General features: G+C 31.1%; 1 non-coding gene across 1 annotated transcript; it reads right to left on the reverse strand.

Annotated features, from left to right (window-relative positions):
* Positions 1-6,712: 6,712 nt before the first annotated feature.
* TRNAF-GAA (transfer RNA phenylalanine (anticodon GAA)) lies at positions 6,713-6,785 on the reverse strand. Its single transcript has one exon. It is a non-coding gene; the product is annotated as a tRNA-Phe (tRNA).
* Between the last annotated feature and the right edge of the window lie 2,754 nt (positions 6,786-9,539).

Consider the following 9,539-nt stretch of genomic DNA (forward strand, 5'->3'; position numbering starts at 1 on the left):
AAGATCAGTGTATGACAAAAGTCACTAAGACCTCAACTGAGCTATGTTTGCATGGTTACACAAGGTTAAGTATCAATATTTTTCTGTCATCATGATTGCATGAAATGAAGAGAAAAGATGTGTTTTATAATGTAAATATATAAATTACAAACCCTTAATCGTACATTTAAGTAAAAGTTTTAACAAATTGTGGTCAGGAAGCAGTTAGTTTACTTCAAATTTTCATAATAGAGTAGCATGACGGACAACATGAAAACAATATTTAAGCTGTATTTATGCACCGTGTTATTAAATAAACATTCTCATCATTTAGAAGATACTACTGAATACTCAACTATGTTAAGAAATGATGTTGTTTACATTTGAAATAGTTAAATACTGATAACTACTCAAGGAAAAAAGAAAAAATGTACTCAAACATGCTGAGACCCGGGTCCTTTAGAGCTTCAGTCCAATGCTCTCCCAACTGAGCTATTTCAGCAAAGTCTGTGTATGGCAAAAGTCACTAAGACCTCAACTGAGCTTTGTTTGCATGCTTACACAAGGTTTAGTATCAATATTTTTCTGTCATCATGATTCCATGAAAAAAATATGTGTTTTATACTGTATAACCCTTAATTATACATTTAAGTAAAAGTTTTAACAAATTGTGGTCAGGAAGCATTGTTAGATTACTTCAAATTTTCATAATGGTTAGAGTAGCATGACTTACAACATGAAAACAATATTTAAGCTGTATTTATGCACCATGTCGTTAAATAAACATTCTCATCATTTAGAAGTTACTACTGAATACTCAACTCTGTTAAGAAATTACGTTTTTTAAATTTGAAATAATTAAATACTGATAACTTCTCAAGGAAAAAAGAAAAAACGTACTCAAACATGCCGAAACCCAGAACCTTTAGATCTTCAGTCTAACACTCTCCCAACTGAGCTATTTCGGCAAGGTCTGTGTATGGCAAAAGTCACTAAGACCTCAACTGAGCTATGTTTGCATGGTTACACAAGGTTAAGTATCAATATTTTTCTGTCATCATGATTGCATGAAATGAAGGGAAAAGATGTGTTTTATACTGTAAATATATAAATTACAAACCCTTAATCGTACATTTAAGTAAAAGTTTTATCAAATTGTGGTCAGGAAGCATTGTTAGATTACTTCAAATTTTCATAATGGTTAGAGTAGCATGACTTACAACATGAAAACAATATTTAAGCTGTATTTATGCACCGTGTTGTTAAATAAACATTCTCATCATTTAGAAGTTACTACTGAATACTCAACTATGTTAAGAAATGATGTTGTTTAAATTTGAAATAATTAAATTCTGATCACTACTCAAGGAAAAACGGAAAAAAGCAATCAAAAATGCCGAAACTCGGGATCAAACCAGTGACCTTTAGATCTTCAGTCTAATGCTCTCCCAACTGAGCTATTTCGGCAAGGTCAGTGTATGGCAAAAGTCACTAAGACCTCAACTGAGCTATGTTTGCATGGTTACACAAGGTTAAGTATCAATATTTTTCTGTCATCATGATTGCATGAAATGAAGAGAAAAGATGTGTTTTATAATGTAAATATATAAATTACAAACCCTTAATCGTACATTTAAGTAAAAGTTTTAACAAATTGTTGTCAGGAAGCAGTTAGTTTACTTCAAATTTTCATAATAGAGTAGCATGATGGACAACATGAAAACAATATTTAAGCTGTATTTATGCACCGTGTTGTTAAATAAACATTCTCATCATTTAGAAGTTACTACTGAATACTCAACTATTTTAAGAAATTATGTTGTTTACATTTGAAATACTTAAAAGCTGATAACTGCTCAAGGAAAGAAGAAAAAAGGTACTGAAACATGCTGAAACCCGGGACCTTTAGATCTTCAGTCTAACGCTCTCCCAACTGAGATATTTCGGCAAAGTCTGTGTATGGCAAAAGTCACTAAGACCTCAACTGAGCTATGTTTGCATGGTTACACAAGGTTTAGTATCAATATTTTTCTGTCATCATGATTGCATGAAATGAATAGAAAATTTGTGTATTATACTGTATAACCCTTAATTATACATTTAAGTAAAAGTTTTAACAAATTGTTGTCAGGATGCATTGTTAGATTACTTCAAATTTTCATAATAGAGTAGCATGACGGACAACATGAAAACAATATTTAAGCTGTATTTATGCACTGTGTTGTTAAATAAACATTCTCATCATTTAGAAGTTACTACTGAATACTCAACAATGTTAAGAAACGATGTTGTTTACATTTGAATACTTAAATACTGATAACTACTCAAGGAAATAAGAAAAAAGGTACTCAAACATGTTGAAACCCAGGACCTTTAGATCTTCAGTCTAACGCTCTCCCAACTGAGCTATTTCGGCAAAGTCTGTGTATGGCAAAAGTCACTAAGACCTCAACTGAGCTATGTTTGCATGGTTACACAAGGTTTAGTATTAATATTTTTCTGTCATCATGATTGCATGAAATGAAAAGAAAATATGTGTTTTATACTGTAAATATATCCATTACAAACCCTTAATCATACATTTAAGTAAAAGTTTTAGCAAACTGAGGTCAGGAAGCATTGTTAGATTACTTCAAATTTTCATAATAGTTAGAGTAGCATGACTTACAACATGAAAACAATATTTAAGCTGTATTTATACAACGTGTTGTTAATTAAACATTCTCATCATTTCGAAGTTACTACTGAATACTCAACTATGTTAAGAAATGATGTTGTTTACATTTGAAATAAATAAATACTGATAAGTACTCAAGGAAAAAAGAAAAAATGTACTCAAACATGCTGAGACCCGGGACCTTTAGATCTTCAGTCTAATGCTCTCCCAACTGAGCTATTTCGGCAAAGTCTGTGTATGGCAAAAGTCACTAAGACCTCAACTGAGCTATGTTTGCATGGTTACACAAGGTTTAGTATTAATATTTTTCTGTCATATTGATTGCATGAAATGAAAAGAAAATATGTGTTTTATACTGTAAATATATCCATTACAAACCCTTAATCATACATTTAAGTAAAAGTTTTAGCAAATTGTGGTCAGGAAGCATTGTTAGATTACTTGAAACTTTCATAATAGTTAGAGTAGCATGACTTACAACATGAAAACAATATTTAAGCTGTATTTATGCACCGTGTTGTTAATTAAACATTCTCATCATTTAGAAGTTACTACTGAATACTCAACTATGTTAAGAAATGATGTTGTTTAAATTTGAAATAATTAAATTCTGATCACTACTCAAGGAAAAAAGAAAAAATGCACTCTAACATGCCGAAACCCGAGATCGAACCAGGGACTTTTAGATCTTCAGTCTAACGCTCTCCCAAATGAGCTATTTTGGCAATGTCGGTGTATGGCAAAAGTCACTAAGACCTCAACTGAGCTATTTTTGCATAGTTACACAAGGTTAAGTATCAATATTTTTCTGACATCATGGTTCCATGAAATGAAGAGAAAAGATGTGTTTTATACTGTAAATATATAAATTACAAACCCTTAATCGTACATTTAAGTAAAAGTTTTATCAAATTGTGGTCAGGAAGCTTCAAATTTTCATAATAGAGTAGCATGACGGACAACATGAAAACAATATTTAAGCTGTATTTATGCACTGTGTTATTAAATAAACATTCTCATCATTTAGAAGATACTACTGAATACTCAACTATGTTAAGAAATGATGTTGTTTACATTTGAAATAGTTAAATACTGATAACTACTCAAGGAAAAAAGAAAAAATGTACTCAAACATGCTGAGACCCGGGTCCTTTAGAGCTTCAGTCCAATGCTCTCCCAACTGAGCTATTTCAGCAAAGTCTGTGTTTGGCAAAAGTCACTAAAACCTCAACTGAGCTTTGTTTGCATGCTTACAAAAGGTTTAGTATCAATATTTTTCTGTCATCATGATTGCATGAAATGAAAAGAAAATATGTGTTTTATACTGTATAACCCTTAATTATACATTTAAGTAAAAGTTTTAACAAATTGTGGTCAGGAAGCATTGTTAGATTACTTCAAATTTTCATAATGGTTAGAGTAGCATGACTTACAACATGAAAACAATATTTAAGCTGTATTTATGCACCATGTTGTTAAATAAACATTCTCATCATTTAGAAGTTACTACTGAATACTCAACTCTGTTAAGAAATTACGTTTTTTAAATTTGAAAGAATTAAATACTGATAACTTCTCAAGGAAAAAAGAAAAAACGTACTCAAACATGCCGAAACCCAGAACCTTTAGATCTTCAGTCTAACACTCTCCCAACTGAGCTATTTCGGCAAGGTCTGTGTATGGCAAAAGTCACTAAGACCTCAACTGAGCTATGTTTGCATGGTTACACAAGGTTAAGTATCAATATTTTTCTGTCATCATGATTGCATGAAATGAAGGGAAAAGATGTGTTTTATACTGTAAATATATAAATTACAAACCCTTAATCGTACATTTAAGTAAAAGTTTTATCAAATTGTGGTCAGGAAGCATTGTTAGATTACTTCAAATTTTCATAATGGTTAGAGTAGCATGACTTACAACATGAAAACAATATTTAAGCTGTATTTATGCACCATGTTGTTAAATAAACATTCTCATCATTTAGAAGTTACTACTGAATACTCAACTCTGTTAAGAAATTATGTTTTTTAAATTTGAAATAATTAAATACTGATAACTTCTCAAGGAAAAAAGAAAAAACGTACTCAAACATGCCGAAACCCAGAACCTTTAGATCTTCAGTCTAACACTCTCCCAACTGAGCTATTTCGGCATGGTCTGTGTATGGCAAAAGTCACTAAGACCTCAACTGAGCTATGTTTGCATGGTTACACAAGGTTAAGTATCAATATTTTTCTGTCATCATGATTGCATGAAATGAAGAGAAAAGATGTGTTTTATACTGTAAATATATAAATTACAAACCCTTAATCGTACATTTAAGTAAAAGTTTTATCAAATTGGGGTCAGGAAGCATTGTTAGATTACTTCAAATTTTCATAATAGAGTAGCATGACGGACAACATGAAAACAATATTTAAGCTGTATTTATGCACCGTGTTGTTAAATAAACATTCTCATCATTTAGAAGTTACTACTGAATACTCAACTATGTTAAGAAATGATGTTGTTTAAATTTGAAATAATTAAATTCTGATTACTACTCAAGGAAAAACGGAAAAAAGCAATCAAAAATGCCGAAACTCGGGATCGAACCAGGGACCTTTAGAACTTCAGTCTAACGCTCTCCCAAATGAGCTATTTCAGCAAGGTCGGTGTATGGCAAAAGTCACTAAGACCTCAACTGAGCTATGTTTGCATGGATACACAAGGTTAAGTATCAATATTTTTCTGTCATCATCATTGCATGAAATGAAGAGAAAAGATGTGTTTTATACTGTAAATATATAAATTACAAACCATTTATCGTACATTTAAGTAAAAGTTTTAACAAATTGTGTGTCAGGAAGCATTGTTAGATTACTTCAAATTTTCATAATGGTTAGAGTAGCATGACTTACAACATGAAAACAATATTTAAGCTGTATTTATGCACCATGTTGTTAAATAAACATTCTCATAATTTAGAAGTTACTACTGAATACTCAAATATGTTAAGAAATTACTTTTTTTAAATTTGAAATAATTAAATTCTGATCACTACTCAAGGAAAAACGGAAAAAAGCAATCAAAACTGCCGAAACTCGGGATCGAACCAGGGACCTTTAGAACTTCAGTCTAACGCTCTCCCAAATGAGCTATTTCGGCAAGGTCGGTGTATGGCAAAAGTCACTAAGACCTCAACTGAGCTATGTTTGCATGGCTACACAAGGTTAAGTATCAATATTTTTCTGTCATCATCATTGCATGAAATGAAGAGAAAAGATGTGTTTTATACTGTAAATATATAAATTACAAACCATTTATCGTACATTTAAGTAAAAGTTTTAACAAATTGTGGTCAGGAAGCAGTTTGTTTACTTCAAATTTTCATAATAGAGTAGCATGACGGACAACATGAAAACAATATTTAAGCTGTATTTATGCACCGTGCTGTTAAATAAACATTCTCATAATTTAGAAGTTTCTACTGAATACTCAACTATGTTAAGAAACAATGTTGTTTACATTTGAAATACTTAAATACTGATAACTACTCAAGGAAATAAGAAAAAAGGTACTCAAACATGCTGAAACCCGGGACCTTTAGATCTTCAGTCTAACACTCTCCCAACTCAACTATTTCGGAAAAGTCTGTGTATGGCAAAAGTCACTAAGACGTCAACTGAGCTATGTTTGCATGCTTACACAAGGTTTAGTATCAATATTTTTCTGTCATCATGATTGCATGAAATGAAAAGAAAATTTGTGTTTTATACTGTAAATATATCCATTACAAACAATTAATCATACATTTAAGTAAAAGTTTTAACAAATTGTGGTCAGGAAGCATTGTTAGATTACTTCAAATTTTCATAATGGTTAATGTAGCATGACTTACAACATGAAAACAATATTTAAGCTGTATTTATGCACCATGTTGTTAAATAAACATTCTCATAATTTAGAAGTTACTACTGAATACTCAAATATGTTAAGAAATTACTTTTTTTAAATTTGAAATAATTAAATTCTAATCACTACTCAAGGAAAAAAGAAAAATGAACTCAGACATGCCGAAACCCGGGATCGAACCAGTGACCTTTAGATCTTCAGTCTAATGCTCTCCCAACTGAGCTATTTCGGCAAGGTCAGTGTATGGCAAAAGTCACTAAGACCTCAACTGAGCTATGTTTGCATGGTTACACAAGGTTAAGTATCAATATTTTTCTGTCATCATGATTGCATGAAATGAAGAGAAAAGATGTGTTTTATAATGTAAATATATAAATTACAAACCCTTAATCGTACATTTAAGTAAAAGTTTTAACAAATTTTTGTCAGGAAGCAGTTAGTTTACTTCAAATTTTCATAATAGAGTAGCATGATGTACAACATGAAAACAATATTTAAGCTGTATTTATGCACCGTGTTGTTAAATAAACATTCTCATCATTTAGAAGTTACTACTGAATACTCAACTATTTTAAGAAATTATGTTGTTTACATTTGAAATACTTAAAAGCTGATAACTGCTCAAGGAAAGAGGAAAAAAGGTACTGAAACATGCTGAAACCCGGGACCTTTAGATCTTCAGTCTAACGCTCTCCCAACTGAGCTATTTCGGCAAAGTCTGTGTATGGCAAAAGTCACTAAGACCTCAACTGAGCTATGTTTGCATGGTTACACAAGGTTTAGTATCAATATTTTTCTGTCATCATGATTGCATGAAATGTAAAGAAAATTTGTGTCTTATACTGTATTACCCTTAATTATACATTTAAGTAAAAGTTTTAACAAATTGTGGTCAGGAAGCATTGTTAGATTACTTCAAATTTTTATAATAGAATAGCATGACGGACAACATGAAAACAATATTTAAGCTGTATTTATGCACCGTGTTGTTAAATAAACATTCTCATCATTTAGAAGTTACTACTGAATACTCAACAATGTTAAGAAACGATGTTGTTTACATTTGAATACTTAAATACTGATAACTACTCAAGTAAATAAGAAAAAAGGTACTCAAACATGTTGAAACCCGTGACCTTTAGATCTTCAGTCTAACGCTCTGCCAACTGAGCTATTTTGGCAAAGTCTGTATATGGCAAAAGTCACTAAGACCTCAACTGAGCTATGTTTGCATGGTTACACAAGGTTTAGTATTAATATTTTTCTGTCATCATGATTGCATGAAATGAAAAGAAAATATGTGTTTTATACTGTAAATATATCCATTACAAACCCTTAATCATACATTTAAGTAAAAGTTTTAGCAGACTGAGGTCAGGAAGCATTGTTAGATTACTTCAAATTTTCATAATAGTTAGAGTAGCATGACTTACAACATGAAAACAATATTTAAGCTGTATTTATGCACCGTGTTGTTAAATAAACATTCTCATCATTTAGAAGTTACTACTGAATACTCAACTATGTTAAGAAATGATGTTGTTTACAATTGAAATAAATAAATACTGATAAGTACTCAAGGAAAAAAGAAAAAATGTACTCAAACATGCTGAGACCCGCGTCCTTTAGATCTTCAGTCTAATACTCTCCCAACTGAGCTATTTCAGCAAAGTCTGTGTATGGCAAAAGTCACTAAGACCTCAACTGAGCTATGTTTGCATGGTTACACAAGGTTTAGTATTAATATTTTTCTGTCATATTGATTGCATGAAATGAAAAGAAAATATGTGTTTTATACTGTAAATATATCCATTACAAACCCTTAATCATACATTTAAGTAAAAGTTTTAGCAAATTGTTGTCAGGAAGCATTGTTAGATTACTTCAAACTTTCATAATAGTTAGAGTAGCATGACTTACAACATGAAAACAATATTTAAGCTGTATTTATGCACCGTGTTGTTAATTAAACATTCTCATCATTTAGAAGTTACTACTGAATACTCAACTATGTTAAGAAATGATGTTGTTTAAATTTGAAATAATTAAATTCTGATCACTACTCAAGGAAAAAAGAAAAAATGCACTCTAACATGCCGAAACCCGAGATCGAACCAGGGACCTTTAGATCTTCAGTCTAACGCTCTCCCAAATGAGCTATTTCGGCAAGGTCGGTGTATGGCAAAAGTCACTAAGACCTCAACTGAGCTATTTTTGCATGGTTACACAAGGTTAAGTATCAATATTTTTCTGACATCATGGTTCCATGAAATGAAGAGAAAAGATGTGTTTTATACTGTAAATATATAAATTACAAACCCTTAATTGTACATTTAAGTAAAAGTTTTATCAAATTGTGGTCAGGAAGCTTCAAATTTTCATAATAGAGTAGCATGACGGACAACATGAAAACAATATTTAAGCTGTATTTATGCACCGTGTTATTAAATAAACATTCTCATCATTTAGAAGATACTACTGAATACTCAACTATGTTAAGAAATGATGTTGTTTACATTTGAAATAGTTAAATACTGATAACTACTCAAGGAAAAAAGAAAAAATGTACTCAAACATGCTGAGACCCGGGTCCTTTAGAGCTTCAGTCCAATGCTCTCAAAACTGAGCTATTTCAGCAAAGTCTGTGTATGGCAAAAGTCACTAAGACCTCAACTGAGCTTTGTTTGCATGCTTACACAAGGTTTAGTATCAATATTTTTCTGTCATCATGATTGCATGAAATGAAAAGAAAATATGTGTTTTATACTGTATAACCCTTAATTATACATTTAAGTAAAAGTTTTAACAAATTGTGGTCAGGAAGCATTGTTAGATTACTTCAAATTTTCATAATGGTTAGAGTAGCATGACTTACAACATGAAAACAATATTTAAGCTGTATTTATGCACCATGTTGTTAAATAAACATTCTCATCATTTAGAAGTTACTACTGAATACTCAACTCTGTTAAGAAATTACGTTTTT

The sequence above is a fragment of the Taudactylus pleione genome, unplaced genomic scaffold (genome assembly GCF_031769625.1).
Source record: "Taudactylus pleione unplaced genomic scaffold, aTauple2 ptg001029l, whole genome shotgun sequence".
Classification (NCBI taxonomy): domain Eukaryota; kingdom Metazoa; phylum Chordata; class Amphibia; order Anura; family Myobatrachidae; genus Taudactylus; species Taudactylus pleione.